At 37.2% G+C, this 21,816-nt stretch overlaps 1 long non-coding RNA gene across 7 annotated transcripts in view; it reads right to left on the bottom strand.

Moving 5' to 3' along the window:
- LOC102151889 overlaps nt 1–21,816 on the bottom strand; it is a 157,110-nt gene that overhangs the window by 95,628 nt on the left and 39,666 nt on the right. The window contains exon 3 of one of the 7 annotated variants that reach the window (XR_005361354.1): nt 17,100–17,335. The exons of the other annotated variants lie outside the window; for them this stretch is intronic. This is a non-coding gene — a long non-coding RNA (uncharacterized LOC102151889). Of the gene's footprint in view, nt 1–17,099; nt 17,336–21,816 lie in introns of those variants that run through there. 7 annotated transcript variants of the gene reach the window in all.

The raw sequence follows: 21,816 nt of genomic DNA, 5'->3' as shown, positions 1-21,816 counted from the left end.
TGATTCAATCCAGGCTTTCAAAATAAAACATAAATGGGAATGGGGGCTTGAAAACCTGTTCTTGACCCTTTACTCTCTCCTAATTTCCCACTGAAATTATCATAGTTGATAATGGAGGAAGTCCTGATATGTCTGCATATTTAGACTTAATTTAGTAGGTACCTGAATGGTGTTTAACTGTTTAAACAGAAAGTGGCAGAAAATATTAAGAACCAGGAAACTTGGAAATATGCTGTTGGTTTTTTGGTTGTTGTTTTTTGTTTGTTTGTTTTTGTTTTTGTTTTAAGTCTAGGAGGAGGCCAATAAGGGTGAGAAAAAATGCAAACTTAAGAGTATCCTCTCAGCACAAGGAGGGAACTATTCTGGTCAGTGTACAATGCTCAATTCTGGGAAAGACTAATATTATTGTTCTTTTTAATAGAGGCAGCACTAGTACCTTCTGCAGTGCTGGGATGAGGACAGCCTGTCTGTACTTGCAACTGAAAAACATGGAGATCTTGCCACACATGATTTAAAAGAGTTCCCTGATTCACAATTCATTTGATTTACAGCTCATTTGACTTACTGAAAAACAATTTACTTCTTTATCTTCACTGACTCCCAGTCCACCATTGCTTGAGAGACCTCAACCATTGGCCATTTCAAACATGACCAGCCAAGGAAGCACCACAATCAATTTAAGTTGATACAATAAATTACAAGGGGTAAACCAAAGCCAAAGAACCAGCTTGGTGGTTCTGTGAAAGTAGAACTTTTGGAATAGAACCAAAAAAAAAAAAAAAAAAGAAGAAGAAGAAAAAGAAAAGAAAAAGAAAGAGGGAGAGAACAAAAGGAAGGAAGGAAAGAGAGAAAGAGAAAAACTGAATACAACTGTAATAAAATCTTTTGATAAGAGATAATTAAAATACAAAAATGTATTTCTGGAATGAAATAAGACATTATTTTACTTTAAAATTTGAAAGATAAATTAACAAAATAATATAGTTCAGAAACAATTTAGTCTTCATTTCTTTATTCATTTGTTTAATAAACAAATCACTTAAATTTATTGTGTACCAGGCACAATGTATTTAACAGGTTATAAGATGGATAGCCCCGCCCTTAAGGAACTTACATTCAAGTGGGAATACAGGAAGTAAAGAAGAGACCACAATACAAGAAAATGAGATGTATGTATGAAATACTGTGAAGACAAGAAGACGGGTGCTAAGACAGGGAATAAAGAGGGAAGTCTCACTTTATGTAGGGTTGTAGGAAAATCTTTTCCACATAGCTGCCAGAACAATCCCAAAGAATTGGATGGATTTGGCAAATGGGTATTATTCTAATCATAAGAAACCATGCCTGAAATCCCTGAGACAGGAAGGAGCTCAAATGCCCTATGAACTATCATAGGCCAGGGTGGTTAGAAGACAGTGGATGTAAGGAGAATGATAAAGATAAAGTAGAAGAGATAGACAGTAGGAGAGGATCAAGCAGGGATCTGTAAGTTTCATGAGTTTAACTTTTAGACTACAAAACATTTTAGGTTGGATCACAACATGATAATATTTTAATATTATCTGGCAGTTATCTGGAGAATAGGTGGATGGGTTATTGGTGCAACAATGGAAATGGACAGGGTAATTAGAAAGCTATTGCAAAATGCAATGTGTGTACAATGATGTTGGATTGAACAAGGTTGTTGCTGTGAAGACAGTGGTAGAAGGTCAGATTCAAGATCTATTTTGGAGGTAAAATCTAGTATACATGCTGATGTGGTTGGTAAGGGAAAAGCAGGGACTGAAGATAATTTTTAAGAGTCTAGTTTAAGAAATTGGTTATGTGATGGTGATTTTTAAGTAGATCATAAAGACTGGAAAAAGAAAACATTTGGTGGGGAGAAGGGAATGTCAGGAATTGAGTTCTGACCATGGTAAGAGTGAGATGCAAAAGAGTCATAAATATAAAGATATTGAATAAGCAGACACCAGTCGAGGATGCCAAAGAGATAGGTGGATGGAGAGAGATTTGAGAGCTACCAAGAATGCTGTTTATATTTCAAGTCAAGGAATGTATGGAATGATCAGAGAAGGAGAGAGAGAGTGTGTGGAAACATTGTGAGAACAGTTTTTATGTGAAAGGGAATAGAAACCTGGGTAGAAACTGGGGCTTTCTGTAGGTCAAGTAACATTTTTTAAGATGAAAAATATTAGTGTCTATTTATTGCTATGGGTCAGACACTGTGCCAATTGCTTCAAATTAATAAATTATTTCATCTTAACAATACCAGGAGGTAAGTACAAGTATTTCCACCCTTATTAGAAGATAAAAGATGGGTTCCTGCCTGGCTTAGTTGGTTAAGTGTCTGCCTTTGGCTCAGGTCGTGATCCCATGATCCTGGGATCCAGTCCTGCATTGGGCTCCTTGCTCCACTGGGAGACTGCTTTTCTCTCTGTCTCTGCCTCCCCCCCCCTCCCCATCTCTCATGAATAAATTTTTTTTTTTTTTAAGAGAAAAGGGATTTATAGCAAACATGATTAAATTATCCAGGTTCCTAGGGTTAGAAATTGGACACAGTTAAGCTTTAAATCTCCATAGTCTGATTCCAGAAGCACTATGTTATATTGCCATAGTATGGCTGTATGCTGATATAAGCAAATATCAGAGAGAAATGAATGATAATCCAAAAGTAATAATAATATGAAAAGTATATGAGGATTTATGGTACAGATAAAATAGGGGCAAAAGCAAAGAAAACAAGTGCATCAGAGTTACTTCAGATTCTATAGTAGGTAGATGAAGAAGATCTCTCCAATAGCTTTAGTACTCAGAGAAGGATAGTGGTTGCCCTGAGTGAGAAGGTACAACAATTTTTTTTTTTTAAGAGAGAGAGAGTATGTGGGAGCTTACAAATGGGGGGAAGGGGTAGAGGGAGAGAGAGAAAGAGAATCTTAAGCAGGTCACATTGAGATCATGGCCTGAGCCAAAATCGAGTATTGGAGGCTTAACCAATTGAGCCACTGGGTGCCACAGGGATATAATAGTTCTAAAGAAAGACAACATGGTAGGAAAATAGGAAATAGGTAGGAAATAGTTATTTTGGATAATAATTACTTTGGAAGATCAAATTGAAGAAATAACCATCAATGCAGAACAAATTTATAAAATCAAAATAATATGAGATGCAGAAGACAGACCTGGAATATCTAATATATGAGTGATATAATTACTAGGGGACAACAAGAACAGATGAGAAATAATGAACAAAGAAATAGTAGGATATCAGTTCACTGAATTGAAGAAAAAAACTTGAAATTCCAGAAAGTATCACTGAGTTCCAGACATCATTGACAAGGCGCACATATGCATTGCACTAAAAATTTATAAACTTTAAAGTTACAGAAAAAAAGAGTAAAATGTCTTCTAACTTCTAGAAGCCCAGTGAAGGCCAGAAGATAATAGAATAATACTTTTAAAATGTTAAGAAAAAGTTATAATTGTGATTCTAACAGAACTATCTATATTTAAATAATGGAGATAAATAAGGACATATTCGGAAAAAAAAAAAAAACAAGGAGTGCTTATAACCAACAGAAGTTCATGGAAAGGAATTTCTTTCTTTCTTTCTTTCTTTCTTTCTTTCTTTCTTTCTTTCTTTCTTTCTTTTCTTCTTTCTTTCTTTCTTTCTTTCTTTCTTTCTTTCTTTTTTCTTTTTCTTTTTCTTTTTTTTTTAAAATCTATTTATTTATTTTAGAGAGAGAGAGAGAGAGAGAGCATGTGTGCCTGAGCACAAGTGGAGGGAGGGACAGAGAGAGAGGGAGAGAGACAATCTCAAGCCGACTCCACACTGAGCACAGGGCCCCATGCAGGGCTCAATCTCACAGCCCTGAGATTATAACCTGAGCCAAAATCAGCCACTTAATCGACTAAGCCACCCAAGCACCCCATAGGAGGAAATTTCTAAAGAAAATAAGAAAATGAAATCAGAGGTAAGAGTGACAGAGACAATCCTGTGTGTTCACCACCCTATTTCTGCTATGAGGTGATGGCAATCAACTGGACGCCATACCACAGATTCTGACTAATGAGCAATGAGAGGGAGGGATATAAAGGCCTGGTGGTGCATGCAGTCTCAGAGTAGCAGCACATTATGATGAGGTCTCCATCAACTTGGGTCCCCGACTGATTTTAAGGAGAAATAGCTCCTGTTATTTTCATTTGGCATTTAGTGTGAATGAGAAATAAATTTTTAATAGTTAGCCCACTGATATTTCAGGGTTAATTGGTCTCTCCCATATCACCTGCCTACTCTTTTACAAAAAAAAAAAAAAAAAAAAGCCCAAATTAAGAAAATGATGAACAAAAGTGTTAGTAGATGTGTAGGAAAATCTAAGCAAATATTTGTAGCTCTGTATTTAAAAAGAAATAATAAAAGTGTTTAATTTGTAAGATTAAAAAATATCAGAACTGAGGTAGTATTGTAGCTAAATTGACAAGATCTATTACCTCTTCTTCCTGGCTCTGAGCTAGACTACATTTTTCAGCTCCTCTGTAGTCATTTGTGGCCAAGTGACCTAGCTGGTCTCCATGACTTTTTTCCCCTGTTGCAACTCAAAATGGAAATAATCTACAAAATCACTTTAAGAATCACATTTCAAAAATGGTAAATCTAAAGCTGGAAACAGCCTAAACCCTGAATCACAGCTTGAAGTGACTATCAATATCTTCTATGGTCTTTAACTTGAGTGAGAAATAAGCTCTTAATAAGTTAATTCCTTAAGATTTCCATAGGTTACCAAATAAAAACAATTGAAGAATATCTAATCTTCTTGAAATGGTCAACAACTTACAAAACAGACCATGCTTCAGTCCATAAAGGGAGTCCTCAATGAATTTCAGAAAAAGAAATGTTAGATCATTTTCTCTCACCAAAGTGCAATTAAATTGGAAAGCAACAAAAAGGTCAGTTAAAACAAGGCATCTGATAAATAGCAACTCAGACTTATAAATAACTCTTAGGTCAGGGAAGTAAATATTACTAAAAATTTTAAACACTTGGGTCTGAAAGATAATGAAATTACAATGTGTCAAAACATGTCCAAAGTAGCTAAAGAAGTAGCTGGAGGATGATACAGTCTCAAATACTTGTATTTAAAAAGAAGAAAGACTGAAAGTTAAAAAGTAGAGGACTGAACTTAAGGAAGAGTAGGCTAAGCCCAAACATAGGAGGGAAAAAAAAAAAACAGAATAAGAAGAACAGCAATTGAAATAGAATACAAATTTTAAGGAGAATTATTATCAACCCCAATTTACAAGAAAAGAATCTGAGGCATAGAAAAAATTTAATTAAAAAATCCAAAGGGAATTCTTTAACAAAACCAAAAGGCAAAACTTTGGTGAAATTAATAAAGAGGAAATAACAGAATGAACGAGTAAATGAAAATATGGGTCAGAACTACAGCTACAATAGCAATTCTAAAGCCACCATGAGTGAAAATCAGTAGAAACAACACCGATGCCTTTTGCTTTGGTGTTGGGTCCAATTTGAAACTCAGCATTTTGGGGGCTGAATAGCTTAGCGCCTACTTCAACATTATATTTGGCATGTCTGGAATTCTGAGTTATCTATGCTTATGTGATTTCATAGCTTCCTATCATAGACAATAGCTTCCTATTACAAGTAATCACTGTAACTATGTTAGTAGGGACAAGATAAACCAGTTACATTTATTGTTAATATCCAAATATTCACTTTTAAATACAGGTAAACATTTTGAATATAACTTGAATGAAAAATCTCCTTTTGGATTTTATATGGTAAATTGTATCAGTCAACTGAAGTATAAATGCTGAAAATATCACTGAAAGAATAAAATACCGCAGTAATTAGTGATGCTTGTGAGCACTTACTTTTATGTACAAAATGGTTCTCAAGAACTAGATATGTGAGGAAGTAGTGATAAGAAAAAGAAAAACAATATAGATTATGTTGACCACATAATTTTATAAAGAAAATTGTATCCTTTTTTGATCCCTCAACTATTTGTAAATTTAATGATACAAAACAGAAGAATGGGGTTTAGGTTATACGATATTTCTAATCTAAGTGAAATTATTTGGTGTACTGGCTGTGGTAGGCATACTCTAGAGTGACGAGTGATGAGATGTCACTCTCTTAATGAGGTTACACTATATGCCAAAGGTTATGGCATGTGATTCTACTTATATGTTATGGTCTTTCGGACGGTTTTAGTACCCGAAAGAGAGATGCTCTGGAGCTGGTCTTTGATTGGTGAACTGCTATATTGTGGAGCACACTACACAACAGAGAAGATGAGGTGATGCCTTGAGGAACTGAATTCTGAATTCTAATAGCTGGTGAACCTACTGACTACTTATAATCTGCACCATGATCTGTGGATTTGGGCTTTGAGGTTAATCCAGCATGGCATGGATTCTTAACTGTGTGGCTTACCAGATGTATGACTTCTGTTTCTTTCTTTTTTTTTTTTTTTTTTTTCAAGTTTTCTGAGAATTAGTGTCTGCAACGGCAAAATAAGAACAATGCTAGTTAGTTACACTGCAGTGTTGTTGTGAGGCCTGGAGATAATGTATGTAAAATGTCAGGCACATAATAGACTCTCAAATATGGTTATTAGCAGAGATAAGGAGTGGAGGTCACTGACCTCTCCAAGCCTCTGCTTTTCATCTAATAACACCTACAACATCATTGGGAGGATTAAATAAGATGAGGGAAAAGAATGTCTTTGCTTGGGACAATAATAAGTGCTCATTAAGAGGTGGCTTTCCAAATACTAATGCTGCCCTTCTTTCATATATATATATATATATACACATATGTATATGCATATATGTATATATATGAAAAAGAATGCCAATACTAAAATTAGCTCATCCAATAAACTTTTCTAAACATTTAAGTTGACAAAAGAATTAGGATCTATAGGATCAGTTCTCAAATCACTTTTTATTCTGAGCAAAAATATTCTTCAAGATGTTTCAGAGAACAGTCTATTTCTCTCATAAACTATCATTACCATTTCTCTTTCAGAGAAAATGAAACCATCATTTCCGGGAAGGAAGTGGATGCAAATATGCATCTTCCACTACACGCCTCACATCTTACAGATTTCTGCAATTCCATCTCTTACTCTTTACTCTCAGGATTCAGAGCCATCCATTGTGTAATTATATGTTCTTCAAGAGAAATTGATGAGAATGTGAATACTGTGAAACAGTATCTTGTTTCCTCAGATAAAACACAATATTTTCTATTTCTACAGATGACTTGAAAAGCTGGAGCAATCAGTACCAATCACTCCTCACTCAAAAAGAAGGCACAGCCCTGCTGTCCGACACACACTGGTTCTCATCTGTGACCTTAAACAGCAAACTCATATGCAAAGCTCTAAGACCGTAGATGCAGATGAATTTAATAGTTCTTTCGTACCTATGAAGAGCACCTGGCAAAATCAAAGTACTTTGCAGAAACTATCTCCTCTGACCCTCTCAGGCACAGAAGTTATTATTATCCCTGTGCTATAGAAAGACAAAAAGGTATATGCAGAAGTACGTGCTTTTTTCAAGCCCACTTTATAAGTAAAATGGCAGAGTCAGGCTTGCATCCTGGCATCTTTTCTCCTTAATAGTGGTTTTCAAAACTTATAATAGATATACCCTCACACCTTAAGCTTTTGGACTTTGATGAAACTTGGGCTTGATTCTCAGCTCTTTCTCTTACCAGCTAGGTGACTACAGGCAAGTTAAACTCCTTACAATTGTATTTTTTTTAATTTATAAAATGGGGCTAATAATTGGGCATGTACAGTTATGAAAGATTAAATGAGATAATATTTGTGAAATACTCAGCACTTATTGAAACCTCACTGTTAGCTCTAATACTTGTCATAAGAAAAATTGTATTCTGCTACCTTTTATGAATAATTCTCATCTACATAGGAAATAGTCAGCATATGATCCCAATTTCTAGTGAAGAGATGGTTCTAAGAATAAAAAAAAAAAAAAAACTTTACTATTTGTAAAAATGGAATAAATTTCTTTTCCTGGGGTTCATAAAAAATGAAACACTTATCAAGTTGCACTTCAAATAATATAGGTTTTCTATGCACTCAAAAAGGCATATTTTCACAGGCAAATGAGGCAAAATATGCCTTTTGTCATTCTAAAAACCCAAGTGGGACAGTTTCAGTGAAGGCTCAGGAATATATAGTTTTTTCTTAAATGATGAAAATAGTTTCTCCAACACCATCTCTATTTTATCTTTACAACCAGGCAAACTCCCCTATATAGAATCCCAATCAAGAAGAAAGTGTAGGGCTGTACGTCACTGTAGAACTTGGTAAATGGATGTTTTTCATTGATTTTGAACTGTCTTATCACAATGATTTGGTATTTTGGCATCAGGTAGACAAATATAGCTTCAGAGAAGGCAAGAGAGAAATTGTATTTCATCAAAGAGAGGATATGGGCAGGTGGATATCAGAGTGAATAACTCAAATATTTTATATCAACTGGCTGCTTTTTGAAGTTTTCTTTAAACTTACATTTTGAATGTTAATATGATACGTACTGGTAATGTCAGAAGAAGAATTGAAGTAATTGCATGACAAACAGCTCAGTGTAGCATAAATGTGACCATATTAAAAAAGTTTTCCATTGTTTCTAATAATGAAAAATAAATCTAATAAAACTGTTCCCTAGAATTTAAACTAAGGCAAGAGGTGCCAAAATTAGATTGTGAGATTTGGATCGTGTCTCAATATGTTCTCAGGAGCAGCGATCGGCATAAAATATACTTATAATTTCCAGAAAATAAACAATGGGAGTCTTTGTCCTAGTTAGCATGTTAGGTTGTCAGTAAATGAACTCAATAAATGATTTTGAAATAGAGCAATGAAACAGATATTGATCCTATTTCAGACTTCTTTGCCGGGGAGTAAAAGAAACTATGCAAGTCTATTATTACCAAGTGATGACTTTAGTCGGCATCAGTAATGATTCCACTTTCTTGGAACATCTTGTGGACGATATGCATCATCACTGAGCTGAGATCACAATGAAAAGAATCACTGAATCACCACTCATCAAATGGCTCTCAGAGCCAATAATTTTTATCTTAAATGTAAATGAATGAAAAACATATGGAAAGAAATTTACTTCACAGAGTGATTGAAGGCTTGTGGAAGAGCGCCAAGGAAAAGATCATCTTCATACACTATATTCCAAAGAATCTTTGGTTTCAGGCTTCATAGCTTCTAGGAGATTTCCCTGCCCAAAGATATACACAGGGAGTCCTGTTGTTTCCATCACACTGTGGATAGTGGGAGTCTGTTTATAAGCTTGTACAGTTCTGTTTCAAATATTTATCAGGGCAAAGATCCTGGAACGCCTTTCCAGAAGAGATTTTTGGTGATTAGATACTGTCATGAGTAGCCTGACAAGTGAGAAAACTTCTCTACTCTGAATGGGGACAGGTGGGAGGGGTACGGCCAACAAGGCTGCCTTAGATCTCTGGGGGTCTCAGTTTTTCTGCCTCACTTCTGTGCAGTAGCAGATGATTATAGAAGTTCTCCCACTTTGCCTTTCTTAGTATTCTATTTCCCACCTGAATTAGTTAAGGTTCTTTGGATCACATTTAATAACAGATATCAAATCAAGCCAATGCAAGCAAAAAGGAAAGAAATGAGGGAACCAGGAGGCAAGTAGCCTTAGGAAATGCAGGGCATTTCTTTTCATCTTGTATCTTTGGTACTCTAAACGCATGTGCTTCACTTTTGACTGTCCACAGTCCAACTCTCTCCATCTCATTGCACAGTGGAAAGAAAAATAGTCATTTCTAAATCTAAAATGATTGATGACCTTTCATCCCTAAATTACAAACTCCTGAGGCAAAAGTAATTGAATTGCTCTAGTTTTAGTCCAAAGAACCTCCTCGACACGTCCTGTCACCTATGGCCAGGGTTGTGGGGTCATACGTGCAAACCCTGTTATCAGACCTCCAGTATGGAGTTGAAGTGTGAAGGATGGAGACTGAGTTGAGCGGTTGCCCTGGTAGTTGCTTTCTGCATTTTATTTTCCATCGCCATGCAAAAGATATTAATATAGACAGGAGTATTCTGTACTCCTTTATTTTGAAACTCGAGCCTTTCTCTCCCCCTCTGGAACACTACTTTCATTTTTGGTTTTGATACGGTCACACCAAGCAAAGGGTGAGATGGGGAAGTTTTGAACATGGTTTATGCCTGAGCAAGTGCTGAGTAAATAATTATGGCAATTCAGTATTATTATGCCTCATGTGCTCTTGTCCTTGTAAGCAAAGGTCTGAGAACTTGAATGATCTTTTCTGGCTCATTCTAACCATGCGAGAGTATAGCTGAAAATCAAGAAAGAAAGAAGAATGTCTCTAATTCACTGTGTGATCTGTAAGACACAAACTTCAAATAAAGGGTGTTCTAATGATAAGAGCAGCAAAATTGTGAGAAATTTTAAGATGATTTATTATGCTTTCATTCTTAAAAGGTGTATATTACCATGTCAGATTTCCATATGTAGCTGTGCTCTGCAAGAACAGTTAGAATTGTCATTAAGAAAAATAAGCACATATCAGATAATTAAAATGTGTAGGATGCAGAACTATGTCTGCATGATTTACAGTGCTTTTCAACAGTTAGCTTTTATTAAGCATTGCAAAGAAGTTACATAGTGGATGTAGGCATTAGAATGCCTTGGACTCCAATCCTACCTATGCTCCTCAGGAACAGTATGGCTGAAGCACGCTCTTAATCTCTTCAGTTTCTTTATCTTTATACGTAAGTAATAAAAATCTGGTCCGTAGGATTATTGTAAGGATTAAAATAGGTATCTCTTGGTCCCTACCATGTAACATTAGCTATTATTATTTTTACTTTTTACAACTCTACGCAGCAAGCATAAGCAGGTGAGCTAGGTATTATGTTGCCAATTCTGAATACCAATAAACATAAGGTAAATTGCCCATGGTTACATAGATGCGCTGCTTATTGCTTAGACTTCTTTAGTTACATTTAATCACAGAATTCAAATTCATTTCTTTTTGTGAACAAAAAGCAAGAAGAGAGGGAAATGAGAAGGATCTAGACCAGGAGCTAAAAGGCCATGACAGCTAGGCTGGAGCAGGATGGTCATCCCCAGTGTCTACTCTCTCATTCTTTTTTAGTCATCAAATTGTGACCTTTTGTAGGGCTCATCAGTACCCAGGACAAGGGCCCTATTTTCTAGTCTTCCTTGTGGCTATGCGTGGTCCACTAGCCAGTGGAAAGCCTGCAAATGTGCCTCGGTGTTCAGTGAGTTCTCTTCAAGTGAGGTATTCACTCCTTTTTTCTGTGATGGGAAAACAGTGGCTACGGTTTCAACAGTTTCTTGGACCATGAGATGATCTCAGGAGCTAAAGCCATGATCCGAAGTCAGAGGAATGAGAGAGAAGGAACCAAGGTCCTTTGCACTGTGAGCCACCACATCAACCTTAAGTTACATCTTTTATAAGGTTTAGAGGGAAATATATTCTCTTAATTAAACCATAATTATTTGTTTTTTTCTGATATTTACAACCAAATTTAACTCTAACTAGTTTTATTAGGATTATCGAAACATGAAAGTTTACTGAGTACCTGTGATAGCCTGAGGATTGTGCCAGGCTTTGAGGCAATCCATATATTAAATAAGACAAATCATGATACAAGTATCATTCAAAAATGGCAGAGATACTAATATCATGATACAATTATATGCTAAGGTTTATTGGGTGAAATTTATAAGCAGGGGAGAGGCAGAGAATACACAAGGCTCCAGACTTATTAGAGGTCTGAGGCCTAGTATGTCTAGCCTGGAAGTACCACAAGAAGCACCCTAGTAGTAAGGAACCTAGGCTGTATCTTATAGGGTCAAAGGCTGGAGAGCAATGAAGGTCCCTGAATGAATAAATTGTGTTAAAAAAGAAGAATCCCCAGAGAAAGTAGCTCCTATCAGTCTATAGTGCATAATTGCATAACCTCCAGGCTAGCTTGCTTACGTTCAATGACCTGCTGGCCTCACCAGCACTTCAGGTTCAGGTGACACCATTGTATGCTGTTCCATACAGGAAGAGTCTCTTTAGGTAATTCCTCACAGTTCTAAGAGGAGCACTGTTGACAAAAGGATGGACAACACTGGAGTAGGGAAGAGTCTGGATCAAATGGAGATGGAGAGGCGAGAGGTTGGACCAAGGATTTAATAGGTTTATTTAATAAAAATGTATAGAATTATTGGCCAATTATTAGTTCACTTAATCTTTACAATAGCTTCCTGAGGTGGGTGCTACTATCATTTCCATTTTTGAAATGAGGAAGCTGAGACACAGAGATGTTGATAGCTATGCAAGGTGGCATTCAAGTAGGGATTTTAACTCAATGAAGAGGTCCCAGGTACCCCCACCTCTATGTTGCCTCTCCATAAGGCTGCCCCCCAGTTAGGGAAAGCAGCTAACATGAACCACTATGTGTGCTATGTGCAGCACTGTGCTAAATGCTGTCTCTGTATTATTTCACCTTATTCTCACAATAACTCTTAGAAGTAGATGCTAATATTAGTCCCATTTTATAGACGAGCACATCACTGATCAGAGAAATTAAGTTAATCTTCCCCAAAGTCCATCAGGCTTAGCATAAAAGAGCTGAGATTCCAACCTTGGTCGTGCAGACTCCAGAATATGTGCTGAGAACCACCATACCCTATTAAAGAATGTACAAGATGGATGAAGGAGGAGGGGGAAGGGGACATTAATGTAATTCAGACTGGGTAGAGGAAGGAACTTGAATCTAAACATGGGACAGCCAGGGGCAATGAGAATCCGTACATTCCTGTATCATTAATGCAATAATTTAGTTTTGTTTTTTTTTTAAGGTATGTTTTATTCATTGGTATAAATATAATCATAAACTGCATTGCCTGGGAAAGTTTATGAAAGGAGGGGCTTCAACTGCAGGAGTTCTAAAATTAACAAAGACCTCTTCTGAAGTTTAGCTTGGGAGGCCCCAAATTTAAATCTATACCCCCCAGCTGGACTGGAAAAATATAAAAGCCAAACGGCCAAGTTAGCCTTGGAATCCTTATATTGCCCTCCAAGAAGCATACGTTCTGATTGAGTGTTGAGCACAGCAGGAAATATCATTACAGACCTAGAATCCAGATTTCTACCAGAAAATGCGAAGCATCTGGCAGTTTTGAAAGGTAATCTTTCCAGATTTACTTTCACATAAACTATACTCCACTACAGCACTAGAAATCATGGGGGAAGATTGTTTTTAATATAGTGGTTCAGAGAACAGCACAGGGAAACTTAAATGAAGACAGCATTTCATCTCCAGGTCTTTATTAGCAAAAATAGCACCCTAGACCTTCCTTATTTGTTAAGAAAGGTGGGCTCACTAGGATAGTCTTAAGACATTTCCCAATGCCTCCTATGTAGCACATTAATTTCTAGGGAATTCTGTGGGGTGCCTCTTTTCTGAAGCAATTGGCCATTGATTACCCATTAGTTTGGTGGTTGTTATTTTTCTCTACAGGAAGCTAACTGAAGTTTCAAATTATCTTCCATGACTTTTCTGTGAGCACAGCACCAAGTTCCTTTATTATTAGTTGGAACGACCAGTTTCTGGTTTTGTTTTTTGTTTTTGTGGGTTTTTTTTTTTTTAATTATATCTCCAGTTTTAAATCCATGTGGATTGAAGGGAAACACATTGTTTTCTTTTTTCCTTTCTTTTTTTTCTTTCTTTCAGAAATAATGTGGATTGAGCTATGCATAAACAATCGCGAAAACATTCTCATAGCTTTCATTGCACTCCTAACATCTCTCAGATGATTTCTCTCAGCACAAAACCTATTATAAGCAAGGGAAGGTCAAAGTATAGATTTTAATCTTGGAGGGGGAGGTAGATAGAAAATAGAGCAAAACCAGACAACTTGAGAAATTCTCAATGATCAATGTTCTCAACATCATAAAATGGAAACAGGAGAGTTTTGTTGTTTCTTTCCTTTTTTTTTTTTTAAAGACATCTTGGAAATAGTCATTTATAGCAGAATGCACAACGTGAGATGTTTGAACTGCATGTGAAATATAAAAGCCAAGCTGAAAATGTACATTATCAAGATTGTTAGACAACACTGCATTATTGTTTTTCCAAAAGCAGAGCATGAATTTGGATCTTAATTACAATGAAAGCAAATGTGTAAAAGAAAAGTTTATCTCCTATTGTTGTTTGTCTATAATTGATAGTGTGACAAATAATTGCACCGCTATTGTGTATGGCAGATAAGTAACTTCGGTAGAAATCTTGCCCTACACGGCAACCAAACAGCTGTTTATCATTGGCCTAATTATCAAGTTAATGAGATGCTAATTTCTATATTCATAAGGCATGCATGAGCAAGTACTAGTGTATGCAAAACAGGGTTTAGTGACAAACTTAATAAATAACATAGCAAGGTATTGGTAAATAAACACAAATGGTTTTAAAATCTAGGACTTAGCTCACTGGGAAACTGTACAGCTCCAGGATGCATGCCCGGCCGTCTACTGTCTTTAATGCATACACAGTGCTGACAGCAGCCCTCTTTCACTCGGTAGTCTTGATTCAGCTCCTGCCGTGTCTATAGAACTCCTATTACAGTTGCTCAATGGGGGCAGAATCAGACACACTGTGCAGATTTATGGATGGCTGTTTCAATCCCTATGGGATTGTGGTGCCAGGCTTCCAATTTCCCCAGCACAAGATGGGATGCCCTTTTTTAGGAAATTAATATTATCAGGAAAACTCTCCAATAAGCACTGCAGTGAAACACGCTTCTTCCCTTTCTCCCAGGCAACAGTGCCTCTATGGGAAAGTTTGTGTAACACCCAGATTTGGGGTTTCCTCATTGACTTGAAGAGAGGAACTCTTTGGTTTTGTTTTTTTTAGTAATAACTGCGACAAAAGTAGTAATAGTGACACTTAAGTAGTTAAACCAAATAGGAAAGCATGTGACAATTTGCAAAAATTGTCTTCAAGACCTGGAATTGCAGGAAGGAAAATGATTTGCGTTGGTTTTAAGATAGAATGTGAAACTTCTGAAATGTTTTGAAATGCCGACTTATGCCATCTCCTTCTTGTCATAGAACATAAGGTCATTAAGAGTGCTCTTCGGGGGCAACCGGTTTGCCATCACCTTGAGGACCTATTCACACTGCTCTCTGGTCCATACAATATCACACAGATGAAGAAAAGTGGTGGATCCAGAAAAGTTGCTTTGCCCTTAAGAGCAGAGCTACATGGCCTGACAATCAATTTCCCCTTGTTTGTTTTTTAGAATTCAGCCACAAGCACGGTGTGTCGAACAGCTAGCAATGAAAATAAAAGACTGGAGGTGTCACCAAGAAAGTGGGTGGTGTGTCTTTTTTAATAACCTGATATATGATCATCCTGATCAAGAGGTGTCGAACAATGTCATGTTTGAAGTTGTATCATGGTTTATTTCCTAACCTGAAAACCTACAGAGGTGCTAAATGAATGAAGGTGCATGGATTCACTCAGCATGCAAACTGGTAGTAATATGCTCCCAGTCATATTTTGAATCTCTATTATTGAGAGTAACCAAGTTACAACAGCTGGTTCCTTCATTCTAATGACATTATTAGTAATGATAGCTCTACCTTGTATTTGACGTTTGTCATATGTTGATTTATAGGAATTTTACAGTAAACCTGAGGGTTTCGACTACGTGTAAGTTGGTCTCATTATTTTACAGGTGTAGTTATTGAAGCCCCAAGTATAGAGATTGTTTGTGACACAGCCAGGACTAGAACTCTGAAACCTTGCTCATTCTCCCTCTCTTTCTACTTCAATAATCAAGCTGAAAAATGATCAGGGTGTTTGACATGGCATGCTTTGCAAATTTGCTTATAACAAGCAAAACAGGAAAGTGTCTGATGTCTGACATGATTATAAAATGGGATTTTCTGATTTTTCTATGCACAGTAGCAATTAGTCATGTACCCTCAGGGAATAAGAATACAATTCACCTCACAGAACCATAATTCTCTGCTATGAGCAGAGTACCTCATTTTCTGATATAACTTTTCCCTAATCACTCAGAAAGGACTGAAGAATATTCTAGGGACTCTAAGTCATTCACTTCAATACACACCCATTGAGAAATCACCACATAATAGGAATTCCAGAGAGCATGGCTCTGTGTTATGGGGGTGTGGAAGATTGGAGCCATTTTCCAAGAATTCAGATGCTGTTGGAGCAAACAATGCAGTAGGAATTGCATGGCTGAGACCATTATGTTGATCAAATCTAGCTAATTATAGAATAATGTAATTCTGGTGGCTTGGGTCAAACCAATGCCTTAATGAATTCTCATGGAGGAGTCTTAATTCTAACTGTTTCTTTAGATCCAGGACCATGAGTAGCAGTGATGTGCAGAAATAAAGCAGAGTCCACTCTGGGATTTTGGAGGTGAGATGGGAGCACATACAGCTAACTCAGAGTTCTCAAACATTAGTGTGCATCAGATTGACTTGTAGCTTTGCTAAAAACACAGATACTAAGAACCAGTCCCTGACCTTCTGAAGCAGAGCCTCCAAAAATGGGACATGAACATCTTCATTCTTAAGAGTCTTCCTAGGTAAACTTAATATTTACTAGAGTCTGAAAATCCTTAGGTAGGTAGGTTTTCAAACTCCATGCAGACAAGAACCCACCTGTCTCCTGAAGTTCTGAGTCATCTGAATAAATATTCTTGAATGAATTAATAAATGAAAAAGTAGAAATTCAGGAAAGTATTAGAAAACCAGAGTAGGATGCACTCAAAACAAATAAAGGTGTGATAGGCCAAAGCTCCAGGATGACCCAAATCAGAACAGCACCTGAGAACAAAGAAATCCCCTCAAGTCAGGTCCAATGAAGACAGAAGACAAAAACAAAAACAAAACACATGGACTTCATATAACTGAGCATGTATGAAAACCACTATGCTTGACCAAGCAGAATGTCACACCAGCTGCCAGATTTCTTCAGATTAGGATGCACTTTATTCACATTCGCATATCTCTGAAATCAAGATGCCCCTCCCATTGGGTGCATTTTACCACTTGCACTATCCTGGATTGAACTCTGGTTTGTCCTTCTTCCAGGGAAGCTTTTGTGTTTGTTCTTGCCAGTCACCTGAGGGCACTATCAAGCCGAGACCACTTCAAATTAAATCCTCTCCTGAGGATTTCTGGACCACATGAGCACTGTGAATTCAGGCTGTATACCTGCAAAAGTGGAGAACTATAGTTCATATTTTCATGAGAGATACTTTCCCCCTTCCTCCACCCAGTGTCAATGTTGAAACTACAAGTTTCCCTAATCGTCCTTTTCTGAATGTTGGGTTTAAGTCTTATTTACTTCTGCAGTGAGGATTTAGGATGGATTTTGCAGAAATCAGCTATTAGATTCCAGAATGTGCGCTCCTCCCCTTACTCTACTTTTTCTCACGCTTTGTTTAGAGAGGAACGTTAAATATTGCAGTTTACAATTGAGAGGATTTTATATATGATAAAATATGGGTCCTTTCCACTGAGATTCTCTAAAATTCACAGCTGAGTAGTTCTAAGTCTATGGGGAGAATAACAGGAAGGTCAACATCTGCCTAAACATAGAGTGGCTAAAAACACCAAGTTCAGGTCCTGATAAATCTTTTGGATTTGTCACATTCTGGATACTGACGCAATGGCACTCAGATTTCAGAGGCTCCTGTAGGATGTTGTAGTGCCATTTGCCACATTCACAGATTCATTGTGAGACCATCTTTCTTCTCTTCTCCTACAATGTTCAGCATATGCTAGGTGCTCATGTCGTATTTACTGAACTCCATGTTCTAGAACATGACTGTCTAAACACAACTTGATTTGGCTCTGCATGCAAAACAAAATTTCTACTCATGTTGGTTTCTAAGATCTGTCTGGCAATCACTTCTGGGCAACATTAGGAAATTATGCATGGTTTCTGGGTAAATGTTTTAATAAAATTCTTAACATTTGCAGAATTCGTTTTAAATGTTGTTCTCTTGTTGATGCAGCTGTTGGGATCAGATGGATTTCTGTGTTTTGCTTTGCTTTTGTTTTGTCTTTCCCCTGAAGAAATTGTTGTTATAAATTCTCACTTTAACTAAAACTAATTTTTTTTTTCAGTAATATAAAATGTATCTTAAGTGGTGATGGCTGGATTGATGATCCTCTGGCGTAGCTCAGTCTGTATATTGTCCCTCCCTCCTCCACGAGACAAGCCAACATTCTGCGGAGTACTCAAGATTGCAAGCTGCATTTCCCCCCTTTAGTTAGTCTGTTCCTCCTTTATTGCCACCCAAACTTGCTTTTCTTTGACTCCAGTTTATTTTTTCCCCTTAGAACACAAATTTTACATTTATCTTTCCTTTTATTTTTTTCTTGAGTTTTATGAGGTGAAGGCCCACCCCATAAAACCCTGTGGCCCTGCAGCTGTCTCCTAAAATAACTACTTTGAAGTGCCTGCCCTTAGTTCCAACTACTTCTTCCTCACCAGCTGCCAGTCTACCAACTCTGGGAGGAAGCTTGGAAAGCAGAAAAGTCTGTGTGATTGTCAGTGGAGCAAACTGTGAAGAAAAGGCAGAATTATCAGCTCCACGTATCTCCAGTTTCTGAAAGAAGTGGTGTCCTAGTCTATCCAGACAGCTATAACAAAATACCACAGACCCAGTAGTGTATCAACACAAGTATATTCCTCTAAATTCTGGAGGCCAGAAGTCTGAGATCATGGTACCGGCAGGGTCAAATGAGGGCCCTCTTCCAGGTTGCAGACTTCCACATGGCAGAAGGGCCTAGAGAGCTCTGTGGAATCTCTTTTGTGAGATCTCTAATCCCATTCATGAGGGCTCCACCCTCAAGACCTAATACCCTCCTAGAGACCCCACCTTTACTATTACCTTTGGCAGTTAGGATTTCAACATGAATTTGGGGTGGACAGATTCAGACCATAGCAAATGGCAATCCTATTATGTTAGATAAACCCAATCTTCTCTTCAAGTTCCAACGGATGGATAATCAGTAATATTTTCTTGAATTCTTCCAGTAACCTAAGAACAACATAACTTCTTCCTTCCCCTTTTTCTTTCTCATTTCCTTCCTCCTTTATTGTTTCTTCCTCTTAATCTTTCCCTCTTTGCCTCTTCTTTCTTCTTTATTTTTTCCTTTTGCCCCAAATTCTATGACTTGAACTAATGGAGTATCATTTTTTGGTAATAGTGATCATAAATCACTGACTGTCATCTCTAACTATATATCACACTTTCTACTAAAGGCAAGTATGTCAAAGCATATTTGCCCACGGTTATCACTTCCCAAACTCCACACTCTACAGGTCCTATAATGAAATAAAACAAGAAACATATGTTTACATAGTTGCATTTGGTCTTTCTAGTGAAATAATTGTAATGATAAGAATCTTGGCAAATTTTACAGCACTACCTAACATTTTATTGAGCTCATACCTAGGTATTGACACATTCAAAATTCTTTACATGGATATTCTTGGTTAATCTGTGAGGCAAGCACTGTATTTCCGAATTTTACAGATAAGAAAACTGAGCCCCAGAGAGGTTAGATAACATTGCCAAAGTCGTGCAACACTAAGTTTGGGTTATGATCTCTATATGAATATCTTGATATTTGGAGAATTTTTGGTTAAATAAGTTTAAAATTCCCTAAGTAAATACATATAGAATTTTTCTATAATAAAGAGCATGTTTAAGAGAAAGAAATTACAGTTACGATGTATATAGTTTTAGACACTTACTAATGAGAGTGGATCCATTCTCTCAGCTGTATCACTCTGTATCCAGGATCCAGGATCCGGAATAGGCTTGTGGCTCTGTAAACTGCATATCATTCTTTGGGAAGCCTTGCTTACGGTAAGGTTAACAATTTATTCAGGAGGTGCACTTGGTTTTTCAAAACCTAATTCCTAGAACATTTCCTGTTTCTAAGAATTCTCCAGCAGGGTGTAATTATCAAGATACAGTTCTTCACTCCATGCCAGCGGATGCTTGGTGGTCCCTGACTCAGTAGTTTAAAAACTACTTTGCTCACCACCATATCATCTCTTCTTGCCCTGAATAGCCTCAGCAATCATTTTCCTTTCCTAAGCAGCTCCTGCTGCATAGTCTTTTAATAACATTCCCAGGGATATTTACTCTACAGATGGTGGTGCCACTTTGACCTTTATTCATCACAGGCTGAGTAACAAGGTGTGATTCTCTTGAGATTCTCTCTCAGCCTCTTCCGAATTCATCTTCTTCACATCAATCACCGAGTCTTTGACACCTACCTTCTCTTTTCCCTGCCTGCGTGGACTCTTGCACAATTCTGCATTCCCAGAGCAAAATATCCATGTGTCTTCCGTGTTAATGTTGCATTGGCCGATCCCCAGGATTTAGTCAGAACAGATAATCCCAGGAACCACAGAGCAGTGTCAGCTGCTCCAAGAGTACATTAGGGAAGGAATAAGGGATGCCTCCTTCTGGGTTTTCCTTGTACACTTGGTGATCCCAGTTCTTTCTTCTATGAAGTGCTCAGGAGGCCCCACAGAATTAGTTCCATCTACATTAGTGAGTCGACCTCTCTATAATCTGTTAAGTGAGTTCTGTTAACAGATGGCTCACAAGAGTGCCTGTAGAGCAAGAACTAAGATTGTGAGGTAACAGTGAGGTGACAGGCTCTCCCATGTGTTCTATACATGTGTACTGATAAATTATGAAATTGTGTGGCTATTTTGTTGACAAAAATAACTTTTTGTTACTGGTTTTTCCCGGATCCAGATCCACTCGAGGGCTATGTCAGAGTCAGTATCTATCTCTCTTCTTTCAGCAGCTTTTAGATATTTTCCAGGGTCCAAAACTCCCCAGTTCCTCAACCATTTAAAACCATTTCACCAAGTGAGCATGCTACATGGTCCTGCTTCTCAGTCCTCATATATAACCTATTATATTTTATTTGATGATGGAAGCTATATGAATTTCCAGTTGATTTACAGAAAGGGAGAATTAAGCAAACCCCAAATGCAGGGAACTGTTTCTCATTTTTAGATGTTGTTGAAATTTTCTATTATAAAATCCTTAATTCAGCGATGATGAAAATTAGGATAGAATAAAAATCATGAATAATTTCACTCAAATAAACTTTCATTTCAAATTTAAATCTACCAGAACAAAACAAAATGTTTAAAAAATTTCTTATAATTTTTACTTAATTTCTATGTATAACGGAGCTACACCTGCATATGGCAGGTGATCAACAAGTATTTTATCCAAGGTGAACCAGAATTCCCAAGGGGCTACTCCTAGCAAAAACAAGTAAGTCCAACTAAAAAAAGAGACTGCAACGCCTCAGGGGCTATCATTTTTGGGGATGGAAGTGGGAATGAACTGGGCAGAGAGATTACTGGAGGGGATATTGCCTGAGGCCTTGGGAGAGGTTGTTGACTGGAGTGTGTAACTAGAGGGAAGAGGCTGTGCCTGGTGGCTAGGTGGGATGGAGTAAGCAAGATGGAATGAATAGGAGCAGCTGCAGTGAGAAAACAGCTTCAAAGGGAACATTAGGAAGTTTTCCTATGGGATGAACTGTGTACTTTTTATATATTTTTAATATTGCCCTTCCAAGAAAATTCATAATAAAACTCGATTACTCTTTAACAATTTTGAAAGTTAACCCTATAATTTTGA

The sequence above is a fragment of the Canis lupus genome, chromosome 6, assembly GCF_011100685.1.
Source record: "Canis lupus familiaris isolate Mischka breed German Shepherd chromosome 6, alternate assembly UU_Cfam_GSD_1.0, whole genome shotgun sequence".
Lineage (NCBI taxonomy): Eukaryota > Metazoa > Chordata > Mammalia > Carnivora > Canidae > Canis > Canis lupus.
This window is presented reverse-complemented; position numbering and strand designations above follow the sequence as displayed.